At 39.9% G+C, this 21,135-nt stretch overlaps 1 protein-coding gene across 4 annotated transcripts in view; it reads right to left on the bottom strand.

The window, feature by feature from the left end:
* Positions 1 to 21,135, bottom strand: part of TMTC2 (transmembrane O-mannosyltransferase targeting cadherins 2) — a 458,517-nt gene that overhangs the window by 47,996 nt on the left and 389,386 nt on the right. The window lies entirely within an intron of this gene.

Raw genomic sequence — 21,135 nt, 5'->3', positions numbered from 1 at the left:
ATTGCATGCTACAGAGAAATCTTTTGTGAAAGGAAGAATTAATCCATGCAGCAAACTTCATTGTTGTCTTATTTGAAGAAACTGCCACAGCCAGCCCAGCCTTCAGAAAATATCACCCTGATGGGTCAGCAGCTATTAAAGTGAGCCAAGATGCTCTACCAGCAAAAAAAGATTACTACTATCTGAAAGCTCAGATGACCGTTAGCATTTTTTAGTGATAAAATGTTTTTTATTTAAGGTATGTATATTGTTTTCTTAAACATCATGTTTATTGAACACTTAATAGATGACTGTATGGTATAAACATAAGTTTTACATGCACTGGGAAATCAAAACACTTGTGTGACTCTATTGTGATATTTGCTGTACTGCAGTGGTCTGAAACTGAACTTGCCATATCTTTGAGGCATTTTTATGCTGTTAATTAATACCTCACTGGACAGATGAGGAAACTGAAACACAGAGAGTCTAAGTAGATGCCCAAGGTCACACAGCAGTTTGTCTGGAACTAGGTGATAGAACCAATGCCCATCAAGAACAGAATGCTGTGCATTAAACCAGAGGTCCTCAATCCTAACTGCACATTAGAATCACCTGAAGAGCTTTACAACAAGGATCCTAGGCTCTGTCTTTGACCAATTAAAATCAAAGTGTCTCCATATGGGAAGTGAGGAGTGCCTCTGCCCGGCTGCCCTACTGTCTGGGAAGTAAGGAACACCTCTGCCCGGCCACTGCACTGTAGGGAAGTGAGGAGCACCTCTGCCCGGCCACCGTGCAACCCTCCAGGTGTGAAGTGGCAGCCTTGTGTGTGATCTTTCTACCCTCCCCAAGTTGGCATTTTCGACAGTAAAGTTTACCTTTAAATTAAAAAAATAAAAAAGAAAAAATCAGAATGTCTGGTAAGACTTAGGTCTCAATAGGCTAAAAGTTCCCTAGGCAATTCCTGATGTGTAGCCAAGGTTGAGAACCACTTTATTACACAAAGGCAAGTCTACTATTTATATTCCCAACAAATAACATTTGTGATCAGCGTCCATGACAGGAGGTAGATTTAAAAATCAGCAGTAAATAATAGAACTATACCACTATTGCCTTTACTGTGGTAGGAAATTTATTAGCATTGATTGTAAGCAAGAAAATTATAGATAACTGAAAACAAAGAGTCCCAGAGTGGACGTAGCCTTGAGTTTATTTAATGAATGTCAAATCTGACTTTCTTATCAGTCTTAATTGGATAGTAAATTCACCCTATTATTTCCACATACAGTTCAGGAATACCATGTTGGGAAAGGCCTTAAAAGATCTGTAAGAAATTGAGCTCAGATGATTAATTCTCAAATGTCAATATTTTTCTGTGGGTACTATTTTTCATGGCACTTTATTTTTGATAGCACAGAGGGCAATGTTTTCAAGGCAAAAGAAATATTACTCTCCATACAAGTGAATATACACCACTATTTCCCCATTTTATAAGTTGGGTTTCAAAAACAAATGAAATCCGAAAGAAAAACCTTGGATGTAAAATGGTTTGTAGCATGATGGAAACTGTCTCTGACTGCAATTAAAAAACTATGCCCTTTCTCTCTGGGGCAAATAAAAAGGCTATGAGAAAAAGGTAAGATGGATAAAGGGTAATGCTTGGTAAGTCTTATTTGTCAAGGGAAGTCAGAACAAACATTGATTTCATCAACACCTTTTCTCAAAGGCATAGTTAGCAAAATGTAACCAAACTCCTTGATATTTCCCCCCTTATTTTAAAATTCTTCAGCCAAAGGGACTCACAGAACAAACAGCAAATAGAAATTGCAGAGAGGATTAAAATAGAGAGCTCTTCACCCATGATGGAGGGGATTCAATGACCCCATTAAAGATAAAAATCACAACCAACCCCTACATACGAGGTGCAGTCAACAATCTGGACCTTGCTTTACTTACCCAATAGATCCACGACTAGGCTAGCCGCACTGACAGCACAAGTTCTAGAAAAAATACTCTCCCCAGAAAGCATGCAGGCTTAGCCAATTTGTTATTCACATCTTTAAAATTATTCCTCCACCATAGTCAGATTTCTAAAAGTGCAGGGTATTTCTCTTAGTCTTATGGTTGACACAAAATCACTGATTTACAGAGTTGTGCCTTGTCCTATTAGGTGCTAGGCACACTGCTCCCCTTCAGTGTAGGTGCCTTGCCAGTAATATTTGTCATTTCCTCCTCCACTGGTGTTTTCCTCTTATTTTGGCTCCAAATATCAAGTAGGTCATCCACAGACAATAGCACAGGAAAATATGTTATGAATTCTAGTCTTTTTTCCTCTTCTTATAAAATTGACTAATGATAGGAAAACTTTCTGGCTCATTATTCGTATCCTAAAATTTTTCACATACTTTGTTTTCAGCATTGAAATGTTTCCATCATCATTATTATTTTTTTTAAAAGAAATCTTGTATAGGGCAAATCACCTGTTGAGTGAGACAGAGGTCCTTTTGGGGTTTTCTTTGAAAATGACTGGCAAGTTTTTAATAAAAACTGAGGGAAATAAAAAGCTTCTACCCTTATTATGTAAGTTATGTTTTTAAAAGTAATATAATAGGGGGCTAAAAAATATGTATGCCATCAGGCCAAGCAAAGTTAAAGGGTTATACAGCTTTTCTATATTATATGTGCATTCTATTTAGCATAAAAAACTCTACAATAGCTGTCCCAAAGATTCGTATCCATGCATTCTATTACATGTGTTGTCACTTCTACTATGGGCTATGTTTCAGAATCTGAATTTATAAACACTTAACAGGAGCCCAAACTATCTGAGTGATTCTGAATTTCAGGAGTATGAATTCATTCAAAATTAAATAGAGCTCCTAGTTCACTGTGACCACCATCTCCTCATACTCACACAGACAGATGGGGAGAACCAAAAGACCCAGAGGATACGTGTCGGGGGTAAAAAGAGAAGATTTCTAGGTTCTCCATTCAGCAAGAGTTAAAAGTCGACATTATCTTTGAAAATCTCTTAAAAATCACTTGAATTTCCCTTGAAATAAACCTTGAAGTACAGCCTCTCAATGTGCTCTTGGCAGTCAGTTTTGTTGTGTTTTGATTTTATTTCCAACACTGTAAAAGTCTGCTGTCTTGTGCTGAGCATCCCATGTTGTGGTTGGCTTGCATTTAGAGCCCTAGTTTTATTGAGGGGAGTGGAGGATGTAATTTAAACATGTTTAAAATGTTAGAACCACACTCAGTGCTGCAAGATGTCCACTCTACGAAAGCACAAGAAGTTGGCACGGAGAGGACAACAGCTTCATACAAATTCCTTCAAAATATTGACTGAGAATCTTCAGGCACCAGTCTATGCGCTCGGGAAAGCAAGGTGAGAAGAACCAAGTACCTGCCATCACAGAGTTCACGTTCTAGAGAGGGGAGGCAGATAACACAAATATGTAAAGAAATATACAGACCATAGATGGGAATAAGCACCAGGGAGAAAAAGTACAGCAGAAAAAGAGAGGGAGTGTTGGGGATGCAAAGTCTCAGTGATAGGAGATGCTATTTGAGCAGGTATTTAAGTTACTGCCTGAGCAAGCCACGCTGTTTCTTGGAGGAAAAGTACGGCAATTTTAGAAAAAGCAAGTATAAATGCCCTAAGGAAGAAGTATGTTTGAACCAGAGACAGATAATGCCAATCTGCTCATTGCCTATGTAGCTTGGCAGGTGGAACTGACTTCTTTAAAATTCACTGTGTTTGAATAATATACAGACAAATTCCTGTAATGTAAATAATTAAGCACTTCACTTTCTATGGGCCAGGCAGCATTCTAAATGCTTTCTATGGGTTGCTAATTCCCATAAAAAGCTCTCTGAGTTAATTATCATATTACCACCTCCTTTTACAGAGTGGATGAATGAAGTCTAGGAATGTTATGCAGCAGGCAGAAGATCCCAGACCCAGAAGTAGATGAAGCCCCATTTACTCTTTAACCCAAATTTTGATTCTAGAGCCTAAACTGCTAAGCGGTATTGCGTACCAGGACATGTGAATATGACATGAATTTCACTGTATAAAATGCTCTTCCAAATAGGGACGTCACTGAGGCATGCTATTTATAGCAACACCAAGTAAACAGAAAAATCCTATGTGCTCCACATTTCTCTATAAATTTAGGAAGGCAAAACCCAAAAACCCAGTTTCTTTGTGAAGTGTTATGCTGAGAGTGAACAGCTTTTTTATATGCTGCCATATCATGAATAGAATACAGCACATGCTTATTTAATGAATTTGATGCTGTTATTGTACATAGAATACATTTCATGATTAAGATTTATACTTTTGAGATATAGCATACACAGGCTAACTTATGGCTATTACTGAAAATATAGTCTTAAATAAAAACTTGATATATACCTGAAAGCACAGTCTGTATTGTCAAGGATAGTATAACTCTCTGTGCGAGTACTTTATCAGAACATTTAGTTCAAAATGGGCTTTAAGGACTTGCACTTTGATTGTCAAACTTTAGGGACGGTGTGTATCATAATGTTTTGTGTGGATTATTCCTATGCTCCTTCCTTAAAGGACTCTGACTTGTCTAAGAACATCACAAATACCCATCTGGCAGAGTTTTGGTTCTTCCCAGAGCCTAGCATGTGTTAGCACACTTTAAATGATACAGCACACATGTTTGGGGAGGTAACACATTTGCATTAAAGCAGAGCTGAAAATTCAAATGATGTTTTAAAAAGAATTGAGTCATATGATATCTTCAAGCTATAGTTTCTACTACATAAACACCTTCATCATATTCAGCAGCTTCAATGTAGATGAAAGAAGTACTACAATCGAAGAAATTAATATTAACGACTAAAAGTAAGTATTATGAATTCTGAATTTCCCAGTAAAAGCTTTTTGTTATAATACTCTAATAATAAAATTTCATTAAAGCCATTTAAATTTTTTTTAGAGATAGGGTCTCACTCTGTTGCCCAGGATGGAGTACAGTGGTGTGATCATAGTTCACTGTACCCTCTAACTACATCACCACGCCTGGCTATTTTTTTCATTTTTTGTAACAACAGGGTCTTGTTACATTGCCCAGGATGGTCTTGAACCCTTGGACCCCAGTGATGCTCCTGCCTCGGCCTCCCAAAGTGCTCGGATTATAGGCATGAGCCACTGTGCCCAGCCCAATTTAGCATATTTCTAAGTAGATTATTTTTTTTCCTTCTCAGGAAATTTTCTTAAAGGTAAATGTATGTTGCTTTATCTATATGTAGGGGAATTTTAGATTCTTGTGTATTTAAACATTTTGTACCAGATTTGAAATCACAAAATCTGTAATATATGAAGTTTTTCTCAAACATCTCTCCAGATTTATCAAAATAAACATATATAGTAGAAATAAAATCTGATGTGATACATCCAGATCATTCTCTCATCTCTCATTTTATTTGGTAATAAAAAGGCTTCCCAAACAAATGGCCAGGCAAGTGAGTGAGAATCTACTATCGAAAGTATCGCTCCCTCTCCCTCTCCCTCTCCGGTCTCCCTCTCCGGTCTCCCTCTCCCTCTCCCTCTCCGTCTCCCTCTCCCCTTTCTTTGGTCTCCCTCTGTTGCCGAAGCTGGACTGTACTGCCGTGATCTCAGCTCGCTGCAACCTCCCTGTCTCGGGCTCCTGTGACTCTCCTGCCTCGGCCTGCCGAGTGCCTGGGATTGCAGGCGCGCGCAGCCACGCCTGAATGGTTTTTGTATTTTTGGTGCAGACGGGGTTTCCCGGTGTTGACCAGGCTGGTCTCCAGCTCCTGGCCTCGAGTGATCTGCCTGCCTCGGCCTCCCGGGGTGCTGGGATTGCAGACGGAGTCTCGCTCACTCAATGCTCAATGGTGCTCAGGCTGGAGTGCAGTGGCGTGATCTCGGCTCCCTACAGCCTCCACCTACCAGCCTCCTGCCTTGGCCACTTAAAGTGCTAAGATTACAGCCTCTGCCCCGCCGCCACCCCATCTAGGAAGTGAGGAGCGTCTCTGCCTGGCCGCCCATCGTCTGGGATGTGAGGAGCCCCTCTGCCCGGCCGCCCCATCTGGGAAGTGAGGAGTGCCTCTGCCCAGCCGCCATCCCATATAGGAAGTGAGGAACGTCTCTGCCCGGCCGCCCATCGTCCGGGAAGTGAGGAGCGCCTTTGCCCGGCCACCCAACGTCTGGGAAGTGAGGAGCGCCTCTGCCCGGCCACCCCGTCTGGGAGGTGAGGAGTGCCTCTGCCCGGCCGCCACCCCGTCTGGGAGGAAGTGAGGAGCACCTCTGCCCAGCTGCCCCGTCTGGGAAGTGAGGAGCACCTCTGCCCGGCTGCCCCGTCTGGGAGATGAGGAGCACCTCTGCCCGGCTGCCCCGTCTGGGAGGTGAGGAGCGCCTCTGCCTGGCCGCCACCCCGTCTGGGAGGAAGTGAAGAGCGCCTCTGCCAGGCTGCCCCATCTGGGAAGTGAGGAGCGCCTCTGCCGGGCCACCACCCCGTATGGGAAGTGAGGAGCTCCTCTGCCTGGCCACCCCGTCTGGGAGGTGAGGAGCGCCTCTGCCTGGCCACCCCGTCTGGGAGGTGAGGAGCACCTCTGCCCAGCCGCCACCCCGTCTGGGAGGAAGTGAGGAGCACCTCTGCCCGGCCACCCCGTCTGGGAAGTGAGGCGTGCCTCTGCCTGACCGCCACCCCGTCTGGGAGGAAGTGAGGAGCGCCTCTGCCTGGCTGCCCCATCTGGGAAGTGAGGAGCACCTCTGCCCAGCCGCCACCCCGTCTAGGAAGTGAGGAGCGCCTCTGCCTGGCCACCCCGTCTGGGAGGTGAGGAGTGCCTCTGCCTGGCCGCCACCCCATCTGGGAGGAAGTGAGGAGCACCTATGTCCGGCTGCCCCATCTGGGAAGTGAGGAGCGCCTCTGCCCGGCCACCCCGTCTGGGAAGTGAGGAGTGCCTCTGCCTGGCCGCCACCCCATCTGGGAGGAAGTGAGGAGCGCCTCTGCCCGGCCGCCCCGTCTGGGAGGTGAGGAGTGCCTCTGCCCGGCCGCCCCGTCTGGGAGGTGTACCCAACAGCTCCGAAGAGACAGCGACCATCGGGAGCGGGCCATGAGGACGATGGCGGTTTTGTTGAAAAGAAGGGGGGGAAGTGTGGGGAAAGGAAGGAGAGATCAGATTGTTGCTGTGTCTGTGTAGAAAGAGGTGGGCATAGGAGACTCCATTTTGTTCTGACTAGGAGAAATTCTTCTGCCTTGGGATGCTGTTGATCTATGGCCTTTCCCCCAGCCCCCTGCTCTCTGAAACATGTGCTGTGTCAACTCAGGGTTAAATGGATTAAGGGCGGTGCAAGATGTGCTTTGTTAAACAGATGCTTGAAGGCAGCATGCTCTTTAAGAGTCATCACCACTCCCTAATCTCAAGTACCCAGGGGCACAAACACTGCAGAAGGCCGCAGGGACCTCTGCCTAGGAAAACCAGAGACCTTTGTTCATGTGTTTATCTCCTAACCTTCTCTCCACTATTATCCTATGACCCTGCCATATCCCCCTCTCCGAGAAACACCCAAGAATGATCAATAAATACTTCATAAATAAAAAATAAAAAAAAAAAAAAAATAAAAAAAAAGAAAGTATCTGGCTTCCAAATCGTAAGCCAACATTTCACTACATCATTTAGCTTGCTTCAGTTTTGCTGAGGGCTTGTTAAAGAAAAGGAGATAAATTATTTTTATAAAAATGTGACAAGCATATTTAGCATAATAATGAGTCAGGCCAGAGCAAAGTAATCACTATGTTACATGCAATAAGAAATAATAATTTTACTCTTTGGTATGTTTCTTGAAGTTCCTAAATAGTCTTTGAAGATACAACACGAGAAGGTGACTAAGTTCTTGCATTTTCAGACACTGTTGCATAAGCTGTTGAAGATGCAAACTTTATAGACTTATAATCTTGATAAAATACTCATAAAAATGATGTAACAATTAAAGGCTAAGACTTTTGGTCATGACATAAGCACATTTACTGTCTCTGAGAGGATAGGGACCACAACACCACTATTTCTCATTATATCCACAGGGCTTGTTTTAGCAACTGACATATATTTGACACTCTGCTTGTGTGGCTTTAAAGTCTGTGTCATTTCACTTTTCCAGTGTTTCTCCAACTGGAATCCATAGACCATGTGGTGTGGGGTGGGTTATAGGCATATATTCAAGGGTCTGTGAATTAACCTCAAGTATTTGTCAATTTTGACGAACAGCACTTCTCCACTCTAATGATTTATTAATGATTAGATACCCTGGACAATCTGGATCACTATATTTTAGACAAGAACTGTCCAGTGATCTCAGTGCCCTGGGTTTTATTTATAATGGTGATTGTACTTTTGGTAGGTAATGTTACACATGAAGTAGGGAGTTTAGACACAGGTTCAAAAACCCGGCCGCCTGGGGTTTGTATTCTGTTTCTGCCACTAGCTGTGGCAAACTGCATTACCTGTTTCTCCATCTATAAAAACCGGGGAGACTTTTAATGTTTAATCAGTGCAGATGCTGTTAGGCTGATGACACTTCGTAATTTTTTAAATGACAATTTTATGGTATCCAACATTATCATGTTTACTCTACAAATTACAGATATAAAAATCTTAGCTAATCATTCATTACATACACACACACAGAGACAGAGAGAGAGAGAGAGAGAGAGAGAGAGAGAAAGGTGCACCCGTAGTAGTGGTTTGAATACACATTATCAGTTTTGACCCTCTCAATACTATGATTCCCATTTAAGTGAACATTTGTTTATATATCACTGTGTAAAAAAGATTCCTAACTTTTAAACATGGAGATACAGTTTATACAAATTCAAGTGTAATCATAATAGGTTTAAAGTAATGATGTGGTACTATAGTGCTGAGGGTGTAATCCATCATCTGTTCTTCATTAAAGTTCCCTAGCTGTAGAAAATTGTTGGGAGTTACTGTGTCAATCAGTATACTGGAAAATAAAATGATAATGTTGTACTATGCAATGAAGGGAAAACTAAGCATACGCACGTTTCTAGTAAAGTTTTCCAAGGCTAATTAAAGTACAGAATCTTCCTTCAGTAGCAAAATAATTCCATCCTCAAGGCCTGAGGAATCTATTTCTCTCAATTTTAGCCTAAAGAACTATATAAAAAATTAGGCAGTAATGTACAGAATGGTAACTCAATATAGGTAAGAAATTATAAATTCTAAATAATCACTTTTCTGTTAAGAAAACAAATAAATTAAGATATACGTCCATGTATTTTGGATTTGTTGTTTAAGTAGAGTGACCTACAGAAATGCATTTTAAAACCTTTTTGGTCTTTCAATATTTGTATATTGACACTTTCCAAATAGTTTCTATAACTTCTGGTATTATTTTAAAAGTGTATCCAGTCATGAGTGAGGAAGTATGAACGCCTATGATATATTTATTTGTTATTGCTGGTCTAATTTGCTGATAGTTTCATAGTATACCTGTGGTTACAAGTAAAGGCAGACAGTTGTAGAAGGTAAAATCTATTATAACAAAAATACAATAAATGGTTTAACAATTTGGGAAATGATACTTGAACTCTGTTGAGAAAAAGGGAAAGCAGCCATTGGTTCCTGGAATTATAGTGGAAAATGCATTATCTATTTAAAAGAAATAATTTGTCTCACGAAAACGAAATTCTTGTATTGGGAGAATTATTAGGTTTGTTTTAGTGAGTTTTATTCGAATCCTTATGCTATAAACAACCAGTGAAAATTATAAATATAATCAAGAAATAAACTGCAGTACGAGTGTAGGTTCCATAGGGGAAGATCTGCTATCTCTTACATGATTAAACACTTAAGTAGATAATGATAGAGCAACTTGGACTGATGAATAAGAAAAAAAAAATAACTGATAGAAGTAGCAGTAATGTTCTAAATGTATCCATTCTAGAACTTGTTGAGACTGTTCTCATCTCTTCCTGTGATTTAAGCAATTAATTCTTTGTAGTTATTAATTGTATTAGTAGCTTACACATATATATTTTGTAAATCATGCTAATGATTTTTTTTTTTCAAAATTGCTTCTCTCTTTAAAAGTCAGCATTCCTAAGATGAACAATTTACTTTCCAAATAAAACTAATGTAGTGTAAATGATCATTTCTAATTCTTTCCTATTACAAGGTCTCTGATGTCACTGTATTTGCCCTCCTTAGCCTGTTATTTACTCTTCAAAAAGGAAATGTAAATATGTTGTAAAGCAGCATCTCAGAGTCATTTCAGTATAGATCATTAAAGAAAATGACAGAATAAAAGAGTAAAGATAAAAACCACATGAGAGCTGGTCAAACATAAATGTAAATATAAATTAAGAATACTTAAAACATAGAATTATATATAGTTAAGAAACTGAATTCTCTATAGTTTTACTTTTTTGGTATCACCAAAAATGCAGGTTCACTATTACTTTCACAACTATGAATACTGCTCCACAGCAGATATTTGTTGGCATTTGATATCTAAGAAAATAATAGCTGTTTATATGACAAAAACTGAAAAATTTTGCAGCACATATTTTTTTCCCTCTTGATGATGTCAGTCTTCTCGGTTCTCTTCTCAGGCTTATCAAACATGATGTTATGGCAATATATTTAATCAAATCCTTCTCAAGGAATAAAGAGCAGCTGTTGATTCTTACATTTTCCAAGGAATAAGGAGCTTAACAGTATAACAACCCAGTCTAACAAAATTAATGTCATCCAGGATGACAAAGTCTCTCCTTGACCAAACTTTAGACAGGCTCCTCTAAGCCTTTATACAGAGGACTAGGCCTCATCCTTGAGTCTTGTCATCAGCCTGGCTAGTTCAGTTGCCGCAAAAATTATGCTAAGTCAGTTTAGCAAGATCCCCCGACCCTCGATATCTGATCACCTTTGTTTGTCTTATCAAATTTCTCATCCCCCCACCTTTTGATATCTGATCACCTGGCCTACCTTCAGTGAGAGTCCTGCTAAATCAGTTCAGCAAGAATTCTCCTACCCTTGATGTTGTCCCTTAGAAATTTTCCATTCACTGATCTCGCTCACTATGCTAGTTAGGTATTGTACGGGGGAGGAAAAATATATTTTCCTTCCCCCCATCTTAGGTTCTTTGGCTGAGGCCCTTGTTAAAAAAAAAAAAAAAAAAAAAAGGACAGATTGTCCAGGCATGGTGGCTCACACCTGTAATCCCAGCATTTTGGGAGGCCGAGGTAGGCAGATCATGAGGTAAAGAGATCAAGATCATCCTGGCCAACGTGGTGAAACCCTGTCTCTACTAAAAATACAAAAATTAGCTGGGCGTGGTGGCGTGTGCGGGTAGTCCCAGCTGCTTGGAAGGCTGAGGCAGGAGAATCGCTTGAACTCGGGAGGCAGAGGATGCAGTGAGCTGAGATGGCACCACTGCACTCCAGCCTAGGCAACAGAGTAAGAATCTGTTTCAAAAAATAAAATAAAATAAAATAAAGACATATTAACAAGGTAAAAAAAATTAGGTAATAATTCATAACACACATACGAATTTAACATAAGTTTTACATATGACAGCCTTCATATAGAAATGAAGACATCCTTATAAACCTGAGTGTGTTTTATGGTAGGTTTGATGAAAATTAGAAAGTTGTAGAGAAATAGTATAGGACAAAGGGATATGGGCTAAGTGTAACACACTAGGGGAGAACCGGGCAAGGTCTGTTTGTTCAGGTTCCTCTTGGTTTCACTTCAACTTTGGAGATAAGAAAGTGCCTATCCTCCAGGCATAGCACGGGCACCACTCCCATGAGTGTCTTATGGCTGCCGCAGTGGAAGTTCAGACAGTCCTTCCTGCACATGCCATTTCTCAAATTCCTTCAGCTTAAACAACGTCAATATGCCAAGATACCATATTTTGCAGTAGCATTTTCTGAACTCTTTCACTATAAATTCCCAGCTGTCTTTGCTATAGAGTTGAGCCTAATCTCTCTCCCCTATCACAATAGTCTTGACCCCTCTCATAATAGTCTTTAATAAAATCTCCTTTCCATTTAAAAAGTCTCAGAATATTTCTTCTTTAACAAGGACGTGGAACTTTCAATAGAAAGTAATCTATCAATCTATTAATTTTCATGATGTGCCTAATGTTTATTTGTCTTTAGGATAAGGTATAATATGATTTATCTGTAAATACAGATTGGAGTTCAGATAGTTAACAAGGAGTTATGAGTACAGGAAAGGTAAAGAAGCAGAAAAAGAGGGTGTTACAGGGAGAATTAGAAGCAGGAGGGAGAGAACAAAGACTTACACATGTAAGCAACTTTAGTTTAATGTTTCAGTGTATATTTAGAAAAGCACAAATACCTGTAAAATAATAGAAACGGAGGAAGCTAGCTATGGGAACAACCAAGGAGAATTATAAGGAATGTGGTGACCGGCGATGGGGGAAGGGCATAGCCTTCTGAAGTTTGGACAGCCACTAGTCACCCAAACTGATACTCCCAGGTAGGAATGCGGGTCAGTGTGGTTACATCAGCTGGAATTTCAAAGAAATCAGGAATCTGGTTTCTTTGGAGTAGAGACTAACTGTAATTTTAGTGTGTGGTCCCAGTTTGAACAATTATAGCTACAACTCCATGCAAAAGATACCCCCACAAAGAAATGTGAGTAAAAAGAAATATGTTGGAATCAGAGAATATAATTAAGTGAAATTTCCCAAAGGTTTTGATGTTCCCCAAACTACAATACTGAAGCTGAGTTTCTTCATAGCCAAGAGCTACTTATGTTCCTACTATGCCTCAACTCCCTTGATCTTTCTGGTTGTGAATCTAAAACACACATATATACAGAGAGTACACAAGTATATATTGAAAAAATATTGTTTAAAAATGATTGCATGTAGATTGTGATGAATAACAATACCCCAAGGCTGGAAACACTGTAAATTCAGTTTAGGTCAGTGTGACAATCTGACCCCAGTCTAGGTTGCAACTTGCCCACGCCAACAGTTAGTAAACAAGGGGCTTGTATTCACTATCCTTGTCTTCCAAGCATGGAAACTTACACAATTTGAGAAAGAGAAGAAAAGCAGTAAACACTTCAGAAATACATTTTTTTCTGATTTGTCAATTTGCAAAACAGAAGTACAACACAAAGCAATTAAAATGTCAGCAGAGAGAATTAAATGCACCAGAAGCTAGACTTGTAACCTGTCAGAAGAAAATAACTGCAGCATGAACATAATTTGGAAAAGAGATCTAGAGTAGAAAGGAATTTGAAGACAGATGTGGGCAGGATGGGACCAAAATTGATCCTGACCTAACTGAAACTGTCAGGGAAATGAACATCTATCTCGCTGGAATTAGGTACTTAATTTCTACTGACATGGCAAAAAATATACGTAATAACAATGTGATGAAGCCTATCTATGAACTGAAGTAGAATATGTATTTGAGGAGCTAATTTGGGTAAGTGTGAATAAACCTAAAATCAAAGGTCTTGTTTCAATGATATCTGGTTGCAATTAATAAAAATAGATAAAATGTGGGGGAAAACTAATAACTTCTCTTGATTGAAACCTATTTTGGGGGGAGGGGTGTGTCTGTCAATTTACCTCATGTCATTTGCTAACGATAAAATATACAGATGGGCAAGAGATTGTCATGGGGGATGGGAGGCAGGACTAGATTGCAGCTCCAGACAGAGCAGTTTGCGGAGGTTTGCACTGTGAATTTTAGCTCCAGATCAACTCCAAGAACAATCCAGCAATCCTGAGAGGACCCACAGACCCTTTGAAGGAAGTGGACTGCTCCGGAAGGCCCCGGGAGACACCCCAAATACTGTGAGTGCCCCAACTGTGGAAGTAGGAAAGGGAGACCATCCTCTCTTGACACACACCCCCACTGGAGAAGCTGAAAGTCTGTTTGCGGGAGGAATTTCTGGCTTTACCTGGAACTGAGTCAATTCAGAGAGCTGAGCGAAATACAGGGGTAGGGGAAGCAGCAGAAAGGCCCTGGGAGCTCGCTGGGTCCCCAAGCAGGCCATTCCTGCCTGTCACCACAGGGATCCATCAGGAGGGTGGCCAGAGGAGCAGGGGGTAAAACTCCACAGGGAGAAGGAAATCTCTAGCTGAACTTTGTAACCACCTGAATGGGGCGTGAAGCCTCCTGGCCTGAACTTAGTGGGGAGCTTAGGGGAGAGTGTAAATCCAGTGCGCAGACTCCACAGGCGGGGGAAGAACCAAACCTTTTCCCTCACAGCTGGGAGGTGGGTAGCCTGGGGCAAGTTTTCAAGACCTCACGCCCTCCACCTGGAAACAGACACAGACTCTAGGCTGTTTAGTGTGGATGGGTGGGTAGGTGGGGGGCATGATGGGAGTGAGACCAGCCCTTTGGTTTGTATGGGAACTGGGTGAGGCCTGTGACTGCTGGCTTTCCCCCAATCCCCTGACAACCACATGACTCAGCAAAGGCAGCCATGATCCTCCTAGGTACACAACTCCAGGGACCTGGGACTCTAACCCCATCCCCTAGAGCAGCTGCAGCAAGACCCACCCAAGGAGAATCTGGGCTCAGACACACCTAGCCCTGCCCCCACTTGATGGCCCCAGCAGGAGGCCAACCAGCACGAAAAGAGTGCATTAAACCACCAAAGCTAAGAACCCTCAAAGAGTCCATTTCACCTCCACCAGAACAGGTGCTGGTATCCATGGCTGAGAGACCCACAGATGGTTCACATCATATGACGCTGTGCAGACAACCCCCAGTACCAGCACGGAGCCTGGTAGACTGCTGGGTGGCTAGATCCTGAAGAGAGACAACAATCATTGCAGTTTGGCTCCCAGGAAGCCACATCCATAGGAAAAGGGGGAGAGTACTACATCAAGGGAACACCACGTGGTACAAAAGAATCTGAATAGCCTTCAGCTCTAGACATTCCCTGTCACAGAGCATACCAAAATGAGAAGGAACCAAAAACTAACCCTGGAAATATGCCTAAACAAGGCTCTTAAACACCCCTCAAAAATCACACTAGTTCACTAGCAATGGATCCAAACCAAGAAGAAATCCCTGATTTACCTGAAAAAGAATCCAGGAGGTTAGTTATTAAGCCAATCAGGGAGGCACCAGAGAAAGACGAAGCACAATGCAAGGAAATCCAAAAACTGATATAAGAAATGAAAGGAGAAATATTCAAGGAAACAGAATAGCAGAAAGAAAAAACAATCAAAAACTCAGGAAATTATGGACATACTTTTAGAAATGAAAAATGCTCTGGAAATTCTCAGCAATAAAATTGAACAAGTAGAAGAAGGAAATTCAGAGCTCAAAGACAAGGTCTTCAAATTAACCCAATCAAAGACAAAGAAAAAGGAATAAAAAAAAATGAACAAAGGCTCCAAAAAGTCTGGGATTATGTTAAGTGACCAAACTTAAGAATAATTGGTGTTCCTGAGGAATAAGACAATTCTAAAAGCTTGGAAAACATATTTGGAGAAATAATCAAAGAAAACTTCCCTGGCCTTGCTAGAGACCTAGACATTCAAATACAAGAAACACAAAGAACACCTGGAAAATTCATTGCAAAAAGATTTTCACCTAGACACATTGTCATCAGGTTATCCAAAGTTAAGACAAAGGAAAGATTCTTAAGTGCTATGAGACAGAAGCACCAGGTAACCTATGAAGGAAAGCTTATCAGATTAACAGCAGATTTCTGAGCAGAAACCCTACAAGCTAGAAGGGTGTGGGGCCCTATCTTCAGCCTCCTCAAACAAAACAATTATCAGCCAAGAATTTTGTATCCAGCAAAACTAAGCATCATATGAAGGAAAGATAGTCTTTTTCAGACAAATGCTGAGAGAATACACATTACCAAGCTACCACTACAAGAACTGCTAAAAGGAGCTCTAAATCTTGAAAAGAATCCTGGAAACACATCAAAACACAGGATCTATGAAACAAAAATACATGTTAAAAAGGAAAAACAAAAAAACAAAAAAAAAACCAAAGTACACAGGCAACAAAGAGCACTATGAATGCAACGGTACCTCACATTTCAACATTAACATCGAATGTAAATGACCTAAATGCTCTCCTTAAAAGATACAGAACCGCAGAATGGATAAGAACTCACCAACCATCTGCTGCCTGAGGAGACTACTTAACATATAAGGACTCACATAAACTTAAAGGGGTGAAAAAAGGCATTTCATGAGAATGGGCAACAAAAAATGAGCAGGGGAAGCTATATTTATATCAGACAAAACAAATTTTAAAGCAACAGCGGTTAAAAAAGACAAAGAGGGACATTATATAATGATAAAAGGCCTTGTCCACCAGGAAAATATCACAATCCTAAACATATACACACCTAACACTGGAGCTCCCAAATTTATAAAACAATTACTAATAGACTAAGAAATCAGACAATAACATAGTAATAGTGGGGGACTTCAATACTCCACTGACAGCACTAGACAGATCATGAAGACAGAAAGTCAACAAAGAAATGATGCATTTAAACTATACCTTGAAACAAATGGACTTAACAGATATATACAGAACATTACATCCAGCAACTGTAGAATACACATTCTATTCAACAGCGCATGGAACTTTCTCCAAAATAGACCATATGATAGGCCATAAAACGAGCCTCAATAAATTTAAGAAAATTGAAATTATATCAAGCACTCTCTCATACCATAGTGGAATAAAGCCGGAAATCAACTCCAAAAGGAACCTTCAGAACCATGCAAATATAGAAATTAAAGAACTTGCTCCCGAATGAGCACTGGGTCAAAAACGAAATCAAGATGGAAATTTAAAAATTCTTTGAACTGAACGACAATAATGACAACCTATCAAAACCTCAGGGATACAGCAAAAGCAGCGCTAAGAGGAAAGTTCATAGCCCTAAGCGCCTATATCAAAGAGACTGAAAGAGCACAAATTGACAATCTAAGGTCACACCTCAAGGAACTGGAGAAACAAGAACAAACCAAATCCAAACCCAGCAGAAGAAAGGAAATTACCAAGATCAGAGCTGAACTAAATGAAATTGAAACAATAAAACAATAGAAAAGATAAATGAAACAGAATGCTGGTTCTTTGAAAAGATAAATACAATTGATAGACCTTTAGCAAGATTAACCAAGAAAAGAACAGAGAAAATCCAAATAACCTCACTAAGAAAACGAAACAGGAGCTATTACAACCGACACCACCGAAAATACAAGAGATCATACAAGGCTACTATGAACACCTTGACACACACAAATTAGAAAACCTAGAAGAGATGGATAAATTCCGGGAAAGACACAACCCTCCTAGCTTAAATCAGGAAGATTTAGATACTCTAAACAGACCAATAACAAGCAGCGAGATTAAAATGGTAATTAAAAAATTACCAAAAACAACAACAAAAAAATCCAAGACCAGACAGATTCACAGCAGAATTCTACCAGACATTAAAAGAAGAATTGGTACCAATCCTTTTGAAACTATTCTACAAGTCAGGTAAAGAAGGAACCCTTATGAAGCCAGCGTAACCCTAATGCCAAAACCAGGAAAAGACATAACCAGAGAAGAAAACTACAGACCAGGCCGGGCACGGTGGCTCACGCCTGTAATCCCAGCACTTTGGGAGGCCAAGGCAGGTGGATCACGAGGTCAGGAGATCGAGACCATCCTGGCTAACACAGTGAAACCCCGTCTCCACTAAAAAATACAAAAAAAATTAGCTGGGCGTGGTAGCAGTCGCCTGTAGTCCCAGCTACTCGGGAGGCTGAGGCAGGAGAATGGCGTGAACCCGGGAGGCTGAGCTTGCAGTGAGCTGAGATAGCACCACTGCACTCCAGTCTAGGCGACAGAGCGAGACTCTGTCTCAAAAAAAAAAAAAAAAAGAAAACTACAGACCAATATTCTTGATGACTATTGATACTAAAATCTTTAACAAAATACTAGCTAACCGAATTCAACAACATATAAAAAAGATAATCCACCATGATCAAGTGCATTTCAGAGCAGGGATGCAGGAATGGTTTAACATAACATACGTAAGTCAATAAATGTAATATACCACATAAACAGAATTAAAAACAAAAATCACATGATTATCTCAATAGATGCAGAAAAAGCATTTGACAAAATCCAGCATCACTTTATGATTAAAACTCTCAGCAAATCGGCATACAAGGGACATACCCTGTGTAATAAAAGCCATCTATGACAAACCTACAGCCAACATAATACTGAATGGGGAAAAGTTGAAAGCATTCCCTCTGAGAACTGGAACAAGACAAGGATGCCCACTCTCGCCACTATTCTTCAACACAGTACTGGAAGTCCTAGCCATAACAATCAGAAAAGAGAAGGAAATAAAGGGCATCCAAATCGGTAAAGAGGAAGTCAAACTGTCACTGTTTACTGATGATATAATCATTTACTTTGAAAACCCTAAAGACTCCTCTGGAAAGCTCCTAGAACTGATAAAAGAATTCAGCAAAGTTTCTGGATATAAAATTAATGTACAAAAATTAGTAGCTCTTCTATACACCAACAGCGGCCAAGCAAAGAATCAAATCAAGAACTCAACTCCTTTTACAATAGCTGCAAAAAAAATAAAATAAAATACTTAGGAATACATCTAACCAAAGAGTTAAAAGACCTCTAAAGGAAAACTACACAACACTGCTGAAAGAAATCACAGATGAAACAAACAAATGGAAACACATTCCATGCTCATGGATGGGTAGAATCAATATTGTGAAAATTACCATACTGCCAAAAGCAATAAAAAAATTAAATGCAATCCCCATCAAATACCACCATCATTCTTCACAGAATTAGAAATAAACAATTCTAAAATTCATAGGGAACCAAAAAAGAGCCTGCATAGCCAAAGCAAGACTAAGTAAAAAGAACAAACCTAGAGGCATTATACTACCTGATTTCAAACTATACACTAAGGCCATAGACACCAAAACAGCCTGGTACTGGTATAAAAATAGGCACACAGACCAATGGAACAGAATAGAGAACCCAGAAATAAACCCAAACACAGCCAATTGATCTTCGACAAAGCAAACAAAAACATAAAGTGGGGAAAGGACACCCTTTTCAACAAATGGTGCTGGGATAATTGGCTAGCCACATGTAGGAGAATGAAACTGGATCCTTATCTCTCACCTTACACAAAAATCTACTCAAGATGGATTAAGGACTTAAACCTAAGACCTGAAACTATAAAAAATCCTAAAAGATAATACTGAAAAAAAAAAAAAAAACCCTTCTAGGCAAGGATTTCATGACCAATAACCCAAAAGCAAATGCAATAAAAATAAAGATAAATAGCTGGGACCTAATTAAACTAAAGAGCTTTTTTGCACAGCAAAAGGAACAGTCAGCAGAGTAAACAGATGATCCACAGAGTGGGAGAAAATCTGCACAATCTATACATCTCACCAGGGACTAATATCCAGAATCTACAACAAACTCAAATCAGTAGGAAAAAAACAAACAATCCCATCAAAAAATGGGCTAAGGACATGAATAGACAGTTCTCAAAAGAAGATATACAAATGGCCAACAAACATATGAAAAAATGCTCAACATCATTAATGATCAGGAAAATGCAAATCAAAACCATACTGCAACACCACCTTACTCCTGCAAGAATGGCCATAATCAAGAAATCAAAATATAGTAGATGTTGGCATGGATGTGATGAACAGAGAACATTTCTACACTGCTGGTGGGAATGTAAACTAGTACAACTACTATGGAAAACGGTGTGGAGAGTCCTTAAAGAACTAAAAGTAGAACCACCATTTGATCCAGCAATCCCACTACTGGGTATCTACCCAGAGTAAAATAAGTCATTATCTGAAAAAGGTATGTTTATAGTGGCACAATTCACAATAGCGAAATTTTGGAACCAACCCAAATGCCCATCAATCAACGAGTGGATAAATAAACTGTGGTATATGCATATGATGGAACACTACACAGCCATAAAAACAAATGAATTAACAGCATTTGCAGTGACCTGGATGAGACTGGAGACTATTATTCTAAGTGAAGTAACTCAGGAATGGAAAACCAAACATCATATGTTCTCAATGATATGTGGGAGCTAAGTTATGAGGATGCAAAGGCATAAGAATGATACAATGGACCTTGGGGACTTGTGGGGAAGAGTGGGAGGGGGGCGAGGGATAAAAGACTACAAATATGGTGCAGTGTACACTGCTCGGGTGATGGGTGCACCAAAATCTCACAAATCACCACTAAAGTATTCATGTAACCAAATACTACCTGTACCCCAACTTATGGAAAAATAAATAATAAATAAAAAATAAATAAAATATATGGATGTATTTGTAACTGAAAAAACCAGTCAAGGTGAAATATATATGTGCAGTATTAAAACATATTTTACTCATAAAGTCAATCTGGTGATTCTGGGATCCACATAAAATCAATGCCTAAAAGTCAGGAGACATATGGTATGTAGTATTCCCACATCACAGAAGCTTGTGGAAAGTTTTGGGAGAGGCCATGTGGTTCCTCCCCCATTTACAAGCAGAAATGTGGTTTAACTGCTTCCCACACAAATTATTATTAACCTTGTCATTTTTTTCCAACAACGTAATAATCCTTTATATGTTAAAATCTGAATCTATCCCATTAAACTTGGTTTTCTGGTTTTTTGTTCTAATTAGGGTTGAACAATATCTTTCCCATTAGAACATACATATATAGGTGGGAAATTTTATATCCTTTCAATTAATAATAGCTCAATTAAATAATTAATCTTTTCCCCCAGAGCTCAGTCTTAGTGGTTATTTCCACTCCACAGTCATTCCCCTACCACCATACTCACTACAAAAACGATAGTCAAATTGAAAGTAATACATTACAGAATATGTGGACTACCGCATAACACAGCTGCTTTTTGTCAATAAGCTCATTTATTTGATTTTTCTCTTCCCATGTTTCTCAGTTTAATCTTTTGACATATAATCATTGCTAAAGAGCCCAAATGGATAACACTGGCTTTGATTTTATAATAATGCTCTGAAATAATTTATGTTCTAAGTACCTGGGAAAGATACAATGCATATGTGAA

The sequence above is a fragment of the Pongo pygmaeus genome, chromosome 10 (assembly GCF_028885625.2).
Source record: "Pongo pygmaeus isolate AG05252 chromosome 10, NHGRI_mPonPyg2-v2.0_pri, whole genome shotgun sequence".
Classification (NCBI taxonomy): domain Eukaryota; kingdom Metazoa; phylum Chordata; class Mammalia; order Primates; family Hominidae; genus Pongo; species Pongo pygmaeus.
Note: the sequence above shows the minus strand (reverse complement) of the source record. Positions and strands in the feature narration are given on the sequence as shown.